The sequence below is a fragment of the Nilaparvata lugens genome, chromosome 9 (assembly GCF_014356525.2).
Source record: "Nilaparvata lugens isolate BPH chromosome 9, ASM1435652v1, whole genome shotgun sequence".
NCBI lineage: Eukaryota > Metazoa > Arthropoda > Insecta > Hemiptera > Delphacidae > Nilaparvata > Nilaparvata lugens.
The window spans coordinates 27,329,278-27,345,000 of record NC_052512.1 but is presented as its reverse complement, the minus strand read 5'-3'; the positions used below and the strand labels follow the sequence as shown (position 1 = coordinate 27,345,000).

Genomic DNA, 15,723 nt, shown 5'->3' with positions numbered 1-15,723 from the left:
AGTCGCGCTCATTTTTTCAAGTTAAACAAATTATTATTGGCTGAGAAACGATTTATACTACTTTTGTGATGAAAACTACCACAACATTGGTATTATTACAACATAACCTATTCACTTATACCTATTATACTTACACTTATACCTATTCACTTATACGTATTCACATAACCTATTCACTAAGTAGTGGCGCAGTCGCAGGAGATTGCTCCGTTTCACTCTCTCTCCAGGTGAATGCTTCGGGTCGCTGCTGGTTGCTCGCCACTGCTCCTATTCGTGCTCTTTCCAGACGACCGTGAACCGAAACGAACGCTCTCACTCGCTCTCATTGTGAGCGCATAACGTGGGAACGTAACGCAGTTTCTTGAAGTGTCACCCGGCAAACCAATTTATAAGACGTTGTCATGTCAAAATTTCAAGTGGAAAAGATTGAGCATAAAAATCTCTACAATCAATGTTCAGTGACATTTTTACCTAGAATTGGAAATAAGCTCGAAATTCGAGAAGATATGTTTATTCAATAATGCAAACGGTTGGCAACTATTGATTCTATTGAATCATCCACTATGAAGAGATAGCAGACTTCGTGTGTCTCCAGCGTTATTTTCCTGTCACCAGCTGGCAGATCTTCGAATAGTAGATTTGAGATGCGCGTGTACACTAGCGTCAGGTGATCCCGACATCCGAAAAGTGTGGTGAATTATCAAGCTGCAAAACACCAACATTGTGAAGTGCAGTGGATATCAAACTTCGATATCATCATCACCAAATCTTCTTCATCGAACGTGCATCATCAACGCTGAAAGGACATCAGAAGAGATGAGCATAGCATTCGTTTTAGTGTAAGTCTTAATTTTAAGCTTTAATATTGTAATATTTTAGGTTGGTTATTCTCGAAACATTCAAATATTTCAGAATGCCTAATCAATCAGTAGATACAGCACCCTCTGCTGCTACCCCTGTTTTGAAAAAAGAATTCCTGGATATGATACCAGAATTCTCTGGAGAGCCATTATTATTAAACAGATTTGTATCGATTTGCGATAAAATAGTTGTCATGTCAAGTTTTTTGTACAATCGAATGCCGATGATTTTCAAAATGAATATCTATTTTCTACTATTATTTCTAGACTCAAAGGTAGAGCTTCAGAACTCGTAACCAGTGGAAACACTTATGCTTGGCCTGAAGTGAGAAGAGTACTTCTCGACGGCTATCTTGACAAACGTGATTGTTTCACATTGAATATTGAAATGACAGAATTGAAACAAGAAAGTAGCGAAAGCCCTTTTCATTTTCACGAGAGAATTCAAAAGATTCTCAACTTACAACTTTCATATTTCCTCACAAAGATGACAGCAAACTCAACTATTCTATGTGAATACGCAAAGCAGCTTGCCCTTAGGGTATTTTCGAGAGGCCTGAATGAATCTATAGGATCACTGATGAGAACAAAAAACCCTTCAAGTCTAAGTGAAGCTTTGAGTATGATCACAAACGAAATGCAATACAAAAACAGAAATAGTAATTATAATTTCAATCTCAATAAGAGACCAATCTCACAACCATTCCAACAACTTCCTCTGACTAAACAAATCCAACACTTTCCTCAGACTAGACCAATGCAAAACTTTCCACAAAACAAGACTTATCCGAACTTCCAAAACCAATCACTACAAAGACCAATGATGACACATCAAAATAGCAATCAACAATTTCGCAATTTCAGTTCAATGAACCAACAGAGACCAATGTTTTGAAGGCAATTTTTCGGTCAACAACACAGACCACAAATGCAATCGCAACCAACTCCAATGAGTATTCCAACCAGAAACACTGAACCTGAACCTCCGAAAAAGAACCCCAGATTCAATCAACTGACAATTACTGAATTCGCTACAAACAATGAGGAATTACTCAATACTAACGAAAACGAACTCTTGACTGACAATTTCTCAAATGAACCGTTCAATCTCCCCGAAATGACTGGAAATCTCATGAACAATTTTGAAAACTTCGAATTGAATGATGATTACAATAATAATATGACTTCCGACCAAACAGAACAAAATCATTGAGCCTCGGAACAAATTTTCAATTATGAACTTGCAAACAAAAGATAACGAACTCTCTTACTTTCTAGACCCACAAACGAACTTTCGAGTACTGATTGATCCCGGAAATACGCAATCCTTGCGTATATGAACAATTAGAAAACAAAACAATGACACTGAAAAACCTAAGACAGTGACACTCAACTATTCCAGGTCCCTCTTCATCCTGTATGCAGCAAAATCAGGAACAGCAATAGACATTAAGAATGTTACTATCAATTCTGGAATTGTACCAATTTACCTCGACAAAGCCAAACTTGTTTATAACTCGCACGTTTTTGTACATAATTATGATTTGAAATCAATGTATTCAGAAATTGAAAATTTAAATAATTGTATATAAATAGGATAAGGTCTCTGATAAGGTCTCTCACTATTTTTGGAAAAATATTAGTATAAGTTCGAAAACCTATTTTGTTACAGAAAACAGTAGTAAATTAAGAGATGCAATGAACTATTTGAAATTCATCAACCATATAAAGTCTGTTATTGAAGAAAAATTGGAAATAATTTTGATTCACAATGAAAACGTCAAACGCAATAAAAGAGGTTTAATAAATAAATAGTCTTGGATCTGTTTTAAAATTTGTCACTAGTAATTTGGACTCATATGACGAACAAGAATATGATAAGTTGATTCTCGAACTGTATAATAATCAAGATAATTTAGCCAACCAAATTTCAAACCATTATTCAATCAGTCAAAACATTATTGTAGAATTCAATGAAACAATTAAACTTGCGAATCAAAACTTCAATGAATTGAAAGAGAAATTTTTGATAATTAATGATGATTTAAACGATTTCGTAGAATGAGAAAAAATTAAAGATATTTAGAATGAATTACTTATAGCTTATAATATTTTATTAGACGTAGTTCATGACATTGAAAATTCTATTGCATTTTGTAAAGTAGGCGTTCTGCACTCTAGTATAATGTCTACTAAAGAATTATTCAATAAACTTGTGAAAATTTCAAAATTCTATGATAAGAAATTCCCATTGGAAATCAAGTATAATAAGATGTTAGAAATAGAAAAATTGATTAATGTAGATTGTAAGCTAATTAATAACGAAATCATTTATTTTCTTGAGTATCCGATTGTAGAAGAAGTAACTTTTGATCTTTTTGAATTATTACCAATTCCAAGTAAAGTAGAATCAAATTTTGTAACAATACTTCCACAAAACACATATTTATTGAAATCTTCTGATAGTTCTAATACTTTGAAAATTGAAGGATTGTATAAAGAATGTAGATTGATAGGAGATAACGAATGCTATCTGTGCTCATACGAAGCCATCTCCCATCAACAACTGCAATGTGAAGCGGCTATCATATCTACTGGTTCCACCGACAACTGTAAATTCACCGCCGTCCAAATTGAAGAAAACCTAATCGAATGGATTCCCGAAATACAACAATATTTGGCAGTCTTACCAAAATTGGAGACCTTCCACATCGAAACGAAAACTGAAACTACTGTGACAACACTTCAAGGAATTTATTTCATCAATACAGCCGAAGGAAAAATTTACTATCGAGGAAAACCTCTGTTACACTCTTCCCAAACGAGAGGACATCCAAAATGTTTAGAAATCATCCAGTTAGATTTTTCAAGATCATCAAATTCCAGATTTCCAAATTCATTTGAAAAATTTAGACAACATTAACCAATTTAAAAACATTGAAGTGTCTCCAGTTATCCGAAAATCATATTTGACCACCGACATCAATGTTTTCACAACGATTTTGTACATTGTGATTGTTCTTTGCGTGATTTTCACCGTGTACAAAAGAATCTCCAAGAGAGGACAGCAACTCTCTTCAAGAACTTCGCTACCAACCCCCGAAGTTCTCTTTAGGGAGGGAGGAGTTACATCGTGAGAACCTACAGCAGTCAGCAGTTTCTATACAACTTCTTGGAACTCTCCTGGAACTGTTGGAGGCAGCTTTCTCACGCATTGAGCGTCAGTCCTGCTTACAACATCGAAACGAGAGGTACTCACTTTATCAAAATTCACTTGTTTAAATTGTTTTATTCCAAATTTTGTGTTTTGTAAAAATAAATATTTCTTTTTAAAAAGAAATCTTGCAGAACGCATTATTTAGCTTATATATAATTTTATCAAGAGAACTGTTCATTTTATTGAAAAAATGAATAAAACTTATATTGTAGTCCTTAATGTAACAAATTGAATGACGTATGATAGGTCATTAGTAAATCACAATAATATGTGATTTCCCGTGATTACCTGCATTTTTCATGTTTTAGGGTGCTGGGGGGGAAAGCTCCAAGGGGATTTCTTGGGACTTTTGGGAGAATGACTCTCTGGGAGGGTTCTATCGATGGTGGGAAATTCAGCTTCTATTTAATTTTCGGATCGAAACTGCTTTTTTGGACCTTCATTGACTGGGCTATTTTATGAGTCCAGGAACAACAATCCATGGATTCAATGGTCTACTTCCATGGGATATAGATATTTCATAAGTAGCCAGTTGGATATGGTTAGAAATAATATTTAGGAAATGTTGTACCAAAACATCTGTACTGTCAAAACTATTATGAACAATTTGGGACCAGGTTTCAGTGCTCGAACTTTCTTTCAATTTATCGTAATCTATCTTTTTGATTTTCTTAGGCAATAAGTCACTCCTGACAACATTCCATTCTTAGCCTATGTGAAGTGAAATAGAATAGTGGTCAGTTATATTTTTCTTCAAGATATTGCTATTTATATCTATGACAAATCTATCCTTAGATCTTAAAAATATTATGATCTATACAAGACATTGAGAATTCTGTGACTCTGGTATTACCTTTTATAAGAGATCTTAAACCATTTTTACTCAAAATATGAAATTTATTCAGCAACAAATTTATCGAAGTGATTCAAGTCTAAATTCAAATCACCTGTAAAACAAATATCAATATTGTCAGGAATGCCACTGAAGTATTTGTCTAAACTCGTCACAAATTCATCAATTTTACTATTCGGTGAACGATAGATTCCTATTCATCTCAGAAACTTCCCACTTAATGTTTCGACATCAAGACAAATAGCATTACATTAATTAATATCGCAGCTCAGTAGTTTCAATTTATAGCTTTCCCTAATACGTGTATACAAAGACTATCACATTTATTTAGCTTTGGACTTTTGTTTATACAACATACAAAATTCTTTTGTTTGGACAATATTGTCCACTCTGCCACTTAACCACGTCGTTAGCAAACAATAGAATACAAAATATGCAGAGATGACAAAGAAATTGAAGCAAGAAATGACAATGAAATGTAATAAATATGGGAGATCAATATTGAATAATAGGAGTCTTCCAAAAAGTAAGTGTTTTTCAATAAACTCAATCACTTCACTGCTGAAAGAAAAAGCAAAAAATAAATTAAAACAAAATAATGGACAAGCTACTGAAGAGAACTAATACAGTAAGAATTGGAATCGAAGATGAATTTGTTGATCTCATGTATAGTGGATATGGATTTGAGGAAAAAGAACGTGTGTAGGCCTAACAGTATTCAATACGTGGGGAAGAGAATAAAGCAAATCTGGTGTGGCGCACTCACACAACTTTCCTTGCCGTTTTGAAAATTGATCACCTGACGCTAGTGTTACCGCGCATCTCAAGTCTACTATTCAAAGATTTGAGCCAGCTGGTGACAGGGCAATAACGCTGAAAGACACACGAAGTCTGCTACCTCTTCATAGTGAATCATTTAATAGAATTAACAGTTTGCAATTGGATAATCACATTTTCTCGAATTTCGAGCTTATTAATTTTAGGTGAAAATGTTACTGGACATTAATTGTGTAGATACATTCTCAATCTTCTCCACTCGAAATTTTTTGTTCAAATTGTATCTGAAGTCTGATAATTGAGAATCTAGAATCAAACTTTGCATAGATGGGGCGGAGCTCCTGAAATTTTTACAGATATGGGACTTGTGGCAATTGATATAGCTTGTCGATGACTATTTCAGGTATAACTCTCATCAAAATCGTTGGAGCCGTTTTTGAGAAAATCGCGAAAAACCCTGTTTTTGACAACATTTTCGCCATTTTAGCCGCCATCTTGAATCGCATTTGATCGAAATTGTTCGTGTCGGATCCTTATGGGGGAAGGACCTTACGTTCCAAATTTCAAGTCATTCCGTTAATTGGGAGATGAGATATCGTGTACACAGACGCACATACACTCATACACACACACACACACACACACACACACACACACACACACACACACACATACAGACCAATGTCCAAAAAACACTTTTTGGACTCAGGGGACCTTGAAACGTATAGAAATTTAGAAATTGGGTTAGCTTAATTTTAAATAAAGCAATACTTTCCTTACCTATGGTAATAGGGCAAGGAAAGTAAAAAGTGGGATAAATCTGATAGCAAATAAGACGATTTTAAATAGGAAAAATTTTGAAAATAAAGAGGATAAGATGTAGTTACTTAATCAATACATATTTTTGAGAATTGAAATAGATACAGAATAGCAATCCAATACGTTTTGCAGAATAAAATGTTTTATAGACAAGGAAAAAACTGCAAAGCGGAAAAAATAGAAATAAAAAGGACAAGCACACACCAGAAATTCAACATTCACTCTCGTAAGAATCCTATGAGGATACTGATAATTTTAATGATAGCAAGATGAAGCCCCGTCTACCGACTTAAACAAGCCCACCGCCACCCAACAGCCAATCTACAACTGCACCCGCGATCGACTCAATATTAATTGGCTGGCAATGCATTTCACAATCTAACTGCCTTCACCAAAAATGATCTATTGTAAATCACTGTCCTGTGTTGTGATGTAACCAGAGAAGTGGCATGATTCTGGGCTCTCATTGTGCTAATTTGTGCTAGGTGAACAAATTTACAAAAAAATAAGATGGCAGCTTGTTTTTTAAAACCTTATTTGTCAAAATTATAACATGGAAATCTCTTGAAACACTCAACCTCAAGACTGAAGCTTGATCATGAAAAGAAGAAACATGGTTGAATCACCTCAGGCCAAAGACAAATCTCAGACAATAGTTTTGAGCTCTTTGCAGCTTAGTGGCAAGATCCACTCTTAAATCACAATATGCCACATCAGCATAAGAAAAGTGAGGGAAAATCAATGTTTTCACCAGAGTGAAATAGTGAAACGAATAAATGCGTAAAATAGTGAAAATATACATCAAATTGAAGATAATTTGATGCTCAATCAGCTCATAATCAGCACGGATTTTTTTCATCGATCGTTCACAAATTATAAGGCCGAAAATAAATTGGAGGCAGAAGTGTTTTTTCAAAAAATGTCTCACGTTCAAGAGCGGATATCTCAGAAACTATGAGAGATAGGGGAAAAATGTAAAGGACAAGACTTGTTGGTAATTGTGTAAGCTTAAATTTTGCACAGAATACAAATGTTCGTAATGTTCGTAAGATGCATAGTTTTCGAGATAAATGCGAAAAATGAAAAAATGCTACTTTCAAACCACCCCCACCCCTTTAGCACAGGGGGTAAAGGTGAGGACTTTTGATATGTTACTCCTCTCACTTTCCTTAAAAGAGCTGTGGAGTTGAAAATTGTTTTTCAAACTTTTCCCTCTATAATCTTTCGTTGACTGGACTAAAAGGGACTTTATAAAATTGGTACTGTCCATTGTGTACGGAAAATGATGTCTTTTTCCCTTAAGGGCTACTTAAGAAATAGGTCAAGTCTTTTAGTTCATCACCTCACCGAATTTTCAGTCCTTGAATATATGTTCACAAAGTAGATTTTCAAAACCAAAACTATAATAGATATTAATCTGATTTCCGCCAACATCTTGTTTTTTTTCATGATGATAAATATTTCTAAGATTGTCATCATGGATAATAATTTCTTTCTACACATTATTACAAAGAGATTGATACCATTCCCAAGTCTGTAAGTCCTTCAAGGAGTCATGATGTAATTCTATTTGTTGGGATTGGAATTTGGTGGAAAAGCATGTTTTCCGCTAAAAAATTTTTATTTCTCTCTTTTTCCGATGACGCTCCAGCCGTGGAATATGGACTTACAGCCTCCAACCAGATGTCATTTTGAAGCTTTGGAAATATTCTGAAACACTGTTCCAGTATCTCTAGTGTATGTCTACTGCGAATACATTTACAGAGTGGAAAGTGAAATATTGTCCCCAAAAAATGTATGTTTAAAGTTTTTGAAGTTTAATAAATCATGAAAAGAATGGTCAAAATGAGACGATTATTCTCAAGATCATAGCTCGGTTAATTCTAAACACTTTGGTGATAAAACCAATTGGATATCTCTAACAATAACTGAATAGCAAGCGATATTAAAATTTCTGTCAATAATGACCGCCATCTGGAATTTTTCAATGATGTCGAATATTTTCGTTGTTTCCATCATGAATATTCTTTTTTTTACTGTACCTTCGCCTCTAAATCTGCACTCTGTTGACTTGTGTCCAAATTCGTTACAATTAAAACATTTTATGTTTGATCTGATGAGGTAATCTGATGGATTGATTTTGTACTCCAGAAGACTGATTTAATTTGTAAGGTTCTTCAGATACATCAGTATTCTGTTCTCATCAGAAGTACTAGTTCCGAGGCTCGATTTTTATTCATAAATATAAATGATGTTGCTTTCAAATTATTAACAAGATAACCTTATTATGACAGCATGATAATGATGTTAAAATAGAATTACCATGGCTAAAATCTCATATCCTACAATTTATTATGATACTATTAGAATCTTTGAAGTATACAGTCAAGCTCAATATTAGAGATTACCTACATTGGACTCATACTATTGTGTGGAAAAAAAGTAAAATTGGGTTCCATTACATAGACCTAATTCAAAGAAACATACAGACAAGCTTCAAAGAATATTTTTATAGCATCAAAATCAAAGAATAGAACCACAAAAAAATGATTATTTGCTCTTTTGCTGAACATCTTTAACATAAGTATGAGTAGGACGGTATATCTACACAGTGGTTCGGTTTGAACATGACTTGTTTTTGCTGAGGATGATGCCCACATGTGCTCTAGGCTTGTACGAGGTTGATGAGACGGTTGGTGATGATGATGATGATGATGATGATGATGATAATGATGATAATGTTAATGATGATGGTGAAGAGATGAATGAAACAACAGGCTACAAACTACCTGAATTTACTAATAATTTGATTAATTGAGAACTAGACATTAATACTTGACATTGTGCTGAATTTTGGACCATCTTAATAATTCTTTCTTTGAAAATTTTTCAGAGATATTCTTATAAGAAAAAAAGAACAGAACCATTTTTTTAGAGTTTTTTAAATTTCATATTCGTTTATTTGAATGTTGAATTTTGAATTATTTTATTCCCATTTCAGAATATGGACGTGCTTTTGTTACTTGTGTACACCTGCGATACTAAATGCAAATTTTGACCTAGAAAACTGACGTAGTTTGTTTGAATTTAATACAGAGTGCGCAATCATGTCGACAAATTTAGCCTATTGACGCGATTGAAGCTGCGTTTACACCGGAGTTAATAACACGAGTTATTAACTTGACTGAATCGTCAAAAATTTCTCTTGACAAAAGTTAATAACTCATGATTCTAACAGAAAATTCCTTGTTATCGACAAGATCTTGTTATCAATATAATTTACTTTTATATGATTTCATTCAACGAGAGTATTCATATGATATATCAGCCGGAATGAAAAGCAAAAAATTGTCTTCAAAATACTTCAACTTGAAACATGTGTGATCAATAACATAATGATCTTCATCTGATGTAATGTAAATGAATTATTATAGTGCGTTTACACCAGAGTTTAAAACTAAAGTTTTCAACATAAGTTAATAACATTTTCTCTTGGCTGCTAGTTCTGTTATCAACAATAGTTAATAACTTTGTCACGTGTTTCGTCTCCAGCTGTAGTTATTGGGGAACAGCCGTAGTTGTATGGCAGGGATGCTGGGCGCGGGGGTTGCGTGGAAGATAGTAACCTGTTATTAACAAAAGTTAATGTGATAGAAGAGGCTTTTGTTATTAATATATAACGCATTTCCTTTGATCTTTACAGACTCTCGATGGATAACATGAATCTTGTTAATAACAAGGAATTTTCTGTTAAAAACACGAATTATTAACTTTTGTTAAGATAAATTTTTGTCGATTCAGTCAAGTTGACAACTTTTTATTAATAACTCATGTTATCAACTCCGGTGTAAACGCAACTTAACATGATGTTATTGAATTTTGTAATTAACATCAGTTGATAACATAAATCGCTAATTATTATTCAAAAATATATTAATTAATCGAATTATAAAAACCTCGTACCTCTCGTACCTCTCCCTTGCTATGTTTACAGCAAAACTGATGGAGGATAGCTAAAATTCTCTACAATTTGAAGCAGAATGGCTTTTTACATTAAGCTTTTAATTTTTGAGGGTCTTTTAATATGGCTCTCTATAAATTTCAATGTCATAGTTTTAAAATTATAAAAACAATGACACAATCGTTGCATAATTTAAAATGAATGAGTAAGGAATTTTCACAGTTTTAGATGTTTCACTTGATTGTAATAAAGGTAAATTACTGAGGGTATTCAGTTGAAATGAATAATAATAATACTTATGTTTAAGAGGGAAAACATGGGAAAGAGTTGACGAAAGTGGTAGCCGCATGTTAAGATCATACTGTGTGAAATGTATACGTGAACATTCAATTGTAATTAAAATAATAAAAACGAGACTCTTCAATAATTCTCGATGAATAAGAAAACTTTACACTCTTCTATAATATTGTAGTGTGATGTATCAGAAGTTGTCTATTATAAGAAGTAGGAGATCATTTTCTTGAGTATAATATCTGCGATCCCCCTCTCCATTCAGATTAGTTGTGGGCTATATGTTCAAATTGAGAAGTATGTTTTGAAATGCATAGAATTGATGGAATTTCTTCCATGTTGAAATCTCAAGTGAACTCTCAATAATATTATTATCCAGTAATCGATGAGAGTTATTTAAAACTTGCTCGAATTCTAAAGCTTTTTTCAATAATTTACGATAGGTGATTGATGCAGATTCAGGGCTGCCCACTGCCCACAGCATGTTTTGATGTCGCAAGTTGCGACATGAGGCTGAATTTTGGGGGGGACTTTTTGAAAAAACTAGGGAAAATGGGGAGATTTTTCAATATACAGTTTTTAAGTACCTAAATGGATACAGAATTTTGAGAATTTTGGGGGGGAATTTCGCGACATGGACCATTGGGGGGATAGGCATCCCTGTGCAGACTGATATAATGTATAAAACAATAATTAAACTTGTGAGAGGTAGAATCGTCTACATTTCAAGTCGGATTGAGAGCTTTTAATTTGAAATAATCCTCTATTCAGATGGTATTGTCTGAATGAAATAAAATTATTCGAGCTCAGGAGAGTTTTCTGGATTTGGAAAAATTCACCCTCAACAGAAGAAATTGAAGAATTTCCTGAGATATTGCATTTTATTAATTTTACATTCATAGACCATAAAATTTGGAGTAGAGAATATTTTTACAATTGTGGTTTCAAGGGAGAAATCAATATTAACTTCCACTGGGAGTAATTCTCATTTGGAAAATACGGAAAGTGACTTAAGACTTAAATCTCATTCAAATTGCGCTGGAGTTTCGCCCTCCTTTCGAATCATAATGGGCGTTCTCAATTATAGACTAGCTATTGAAGAGTATTGAGAAACTGTTGAAGACATAACTCATTCATCCCAAGTTAGTTCGCTATTGACAAATCTCCAAATATAGATTTTCACTCTAATGTTTCAGATGTTTAATATTCTTCGAAATAGCTTTGTATATTGATAAAAATTTATTGCATTCTCACCATTGTGCAATGATCGTGTCAAGTTGCTTATCTCTCAAGTTAGCTTCAAAATCGATCGAGATTAATTATTAACGTAACATCAGGCTGAAGAAAATTCAAAGATACGATGACTAGGTTTCTTGCAATTTTCTGTAGACGTATCATGAGATTATTATCAAAGAGAGATAATTTCAGGAGTTGTGTGGAGATACTATTTCAGAAAATTATCGTTTTTCAGCACGATATTCCTCAGAGAATGTTGAATTCACAAAGATACGATAAATTAGAAAGCTCTAGACAGTTATTCACCATCCTTCACCTTGACTGTTCCATCATATTCATTTATATTCAAGAACTCTTTTCAATTCAAAAATCGCTCGAAGCATTAAAACATGAGAAAATCTTTCAATTCATCTATTGATTTGAGCAGACAAATGTAACTACAAGAGCTCAATGTATTCGATAATATTAATATCATTCAAATGAGAAAAATAAGATTTGCTAACCTTTGAGAATATCTTCCATTCTAGGAAATCAAAGGAGATATGCTCATATTTCTCATGCATAACTTGTTCATTCATAAGCTAACCTCTACTCATTTCTCTCCACCAGTTCCCGAAAACTCTCACAAAGCTCTCATATCACTGATAATCCATGACATTTCTTATCCAACTATTCATTCAATTAACAAGAATTATACTGTAGATTCAATGAAAGTATAAGTATTGTCTTCGGGATAACTTCCTCAAAAGGTTTCCAAATGATACAAACATTTTTCAATTACTGGAAAATCAAAAAAAGCAAAAATTTCTCCACTTGGAAAAACTTATTCGTTGCTGAAAAAAACTTTTTCCTCTACAGGTGAGGTATAAAGCATTATACATTATTGTTTATAATGTTCAATATCAGAGACCGAGCTTCGCTTCAGAGCACAAGAGCATAAAAAATTTATTACAAAAAAAGAAATTATGATAACATTCATAACGAAATGTTCTATCTAGTCACAGTAAATCAAGATTAATTCCCAGAGAAATGCAAAAATTTCCCTCACAAAGGCCCAGTTGCACAAAAGCCGGTTAAATTTTAATCCTGATCAGAGAAGACCATTTCAAAAAGATGGATCTACTGGAATGAATCAGGATTGAAAAAACCCGGCTTTTTTGCAACCGGCACCAAGTACCTGATTGAATGATTACAAAAGTTCAACAGCTGAGTCATAATTTTGACACAGTCCCACACATGAACTCACTCACTCACTTCCATTGCCAACAGATGACGAAATAATTATTATCAGCTGTTTTTCCAAGGATGAATAATAATTATTCTTTTTATGTTCCCCAGCGAGTTTTCCCAGGGATGAGACCTAGTGCAATCGAATCTTTACATTAAAAACCTACTATGTTCTGAATTCCGTGAGAATCGTTTGAGCCGTTTTCGAGTTCCGGTGAAATACAAACATTTAAACATCCAAACATCTGAACATATAAACAGGAGTTGCTCGTTCAATAGTATAGGATAAACAATCATTATTATATTTTTTATTGTTTGTCGGATTGAGCTGGATTTGGTGTTTCATCATTAATTTTGTCAGTTTGCATTTAGTTGAGTTGACTTTGTTAGGTTGGCACCAAGTTGAAGATTTAAATGCATTCATCGCGGAAAAATTTATTGGTCACTGCTACTTCAAATCAGAGCTATTTTAATCAGTATTATTTTATCATTCAATGCATCTCCCCACGATTGTTGCAGCCATGAAAGTGCTGAGAGTAAAAACTTCAGTTCAACAATAACAATAGATGAATTTACAGGGAAATTTGGAGGGAATGTTTGTAACGCAATTTATGAATTCGCAGTTTTATTCGGACTACTTAGATGATGAACATATCAAAAGTCCTCATCCCTACCACTCGTGCTTAAGGGATGAGTGTGGTTTGAAAGTTGCATTTTTTCATTTCTGGCTTACACGCATGTATCTTGAGAACAATGCATTTCAGCGACATTATTAACTGAACAAATATGAAGCTAGATAAATTTCCTACAAGTTTTGTTCAGTGGTGGTCTGTGATATCTCCTTTAGTTTTCGAGATATTCCGATATTCGCTTTCGAAAGTGTGAAATCTTTGAAAAGACAGATTATCTTTCAACTTTTTGTACTTTCAGGGCTTATTACTCAACAACAATGCATCGAGGAAATAAGTACTTTGAGTTGTAGAGGATTCAATCATCTCTCTAATTCGATGTATTATTTTACCATTTTATGCTTTCCTTCAATTTTTATAGCAGCTTCAGTGTTGATTGTTGAATTGTCAATACAGCAACAATTGTTTATTTGCAATACAGCAAAAAGTGTCAACTTGTCGGTATTCCACCTTTGACACATGGGTTAGGGATGAGGATTTTCAATATGTTCAGCTCCCAACTAGTCTTAATGAAGCTTCAGAATAAAAAATTGTGTTCCAGATATTGTGTTCAAATTACATTGTCGAATGATCAATTATTGTTGCTGTATTGAAAATTTTACACTCAATCCTCTACAACTCAAAGTACTTATTTTCTCGATGCATTTGTTGTTGAGTAATAAGCCCTGGAAGTGCAAAAGAAAATCTGTCTTTTCAAAGATTCCACACTTTTAAAAGCGAATATAATGCAACTTGTAGGCCAATTTATAAGATTGAATTTTGTTCCCCAATAAAATTCACGAAAGACGCATATTGTTCGAGATATGTGCAAAAAAACAATATATTGTACTTTCAAAACACCCAACCACCTACTTAGCACAGGGGGTAGGAGTGAGGACTTTTGATATGTTTACCTACTTACTATTATTCAAAGATCTGCGGAGTCAAAAATTGTGTTCCAAACTTCTCCTTCTATAATCTTTCATTGACTGGACTATCATACTTACTTAATGATAACAGAACAACAGATTATGCGTTCAAACGAGACTAATAGTCAGTCAGTGATGGGTCACTGTGACTCTGCTCCAAAACTACACTTGACCAATATTGCAATTATATTATAGAACTATGAAAATATATTGTAAGCTTAGTTACCTTTGATTTTCCAGTTGTGTTCCTGGAGTATGATGTATTCTGGCCAGGTCACACTCATTAATTTGATGATTTTTTCTTTTATGCTTCATTTATATACAAATTAAGTTAGTACATTCAATTCACACTTAACACATCATTACACTAAACTTCACAATACACTCCTAGCTCTATAGGTATATAGATTCTGCAACATAAGTAACCATACGCAACACAAGTAACAACCATTGTAATAGTTACACTTACGTAGCCTACTCACAACATTACTTACTCGAAAATATCTCTACAAATTAACTTCACGAAACTACACCGCGCCACGCACGTCTTAACCGCACCGTAGATTCTCGACAACTGAAAGACTAGCTGAATATGAATGAGTTTCAAAATGAAATAATTATTCCCGTTTCGACTTTTTAGGAATGAAAAACTATTGTTTGACAAAGGCAGTTCTATCAACTACTTTTTTCTTAGAAATGATAAAGCTGAAAATTAAATTCAGAATCAAGCTGGTGTTGAATAGTATAGAAAAAACGTATATATGCAGTATATTAATCATGAATAATAGAGGAAAAAGTGTCTGTGAATGAATATGTCAACTCATCAAATCCATTGTACCATTGATAGTATAGTCATTGAGAAAAGAATGTAACATTATAGGCTAT

The 15,723-nt window shown here is 33.5% G+C and overlaps 1 protein-coding gene across 1 annotated transcript in view; it reads right to left on the bottom strand.

Annotated features, from left to right (window-relative positions):
* LOC111051414 overlaps nt 1–15,409 on the bottom strand; it is a 149,401-nt gene extending 133,992 nt beyond the window's left edge. The window contains exon 1 of the mRNA XM_039435722.1: nt 15,065–15,409. The gene's annotated coding sequence lies outside the window, so the exon portion shown is untranslated. The remainder of the gene's footprint in view (nt 1–15,064) is intronic.
* Between the last annotated feature and the right edge of the window lie 314 nt (nt 15,410–15,723).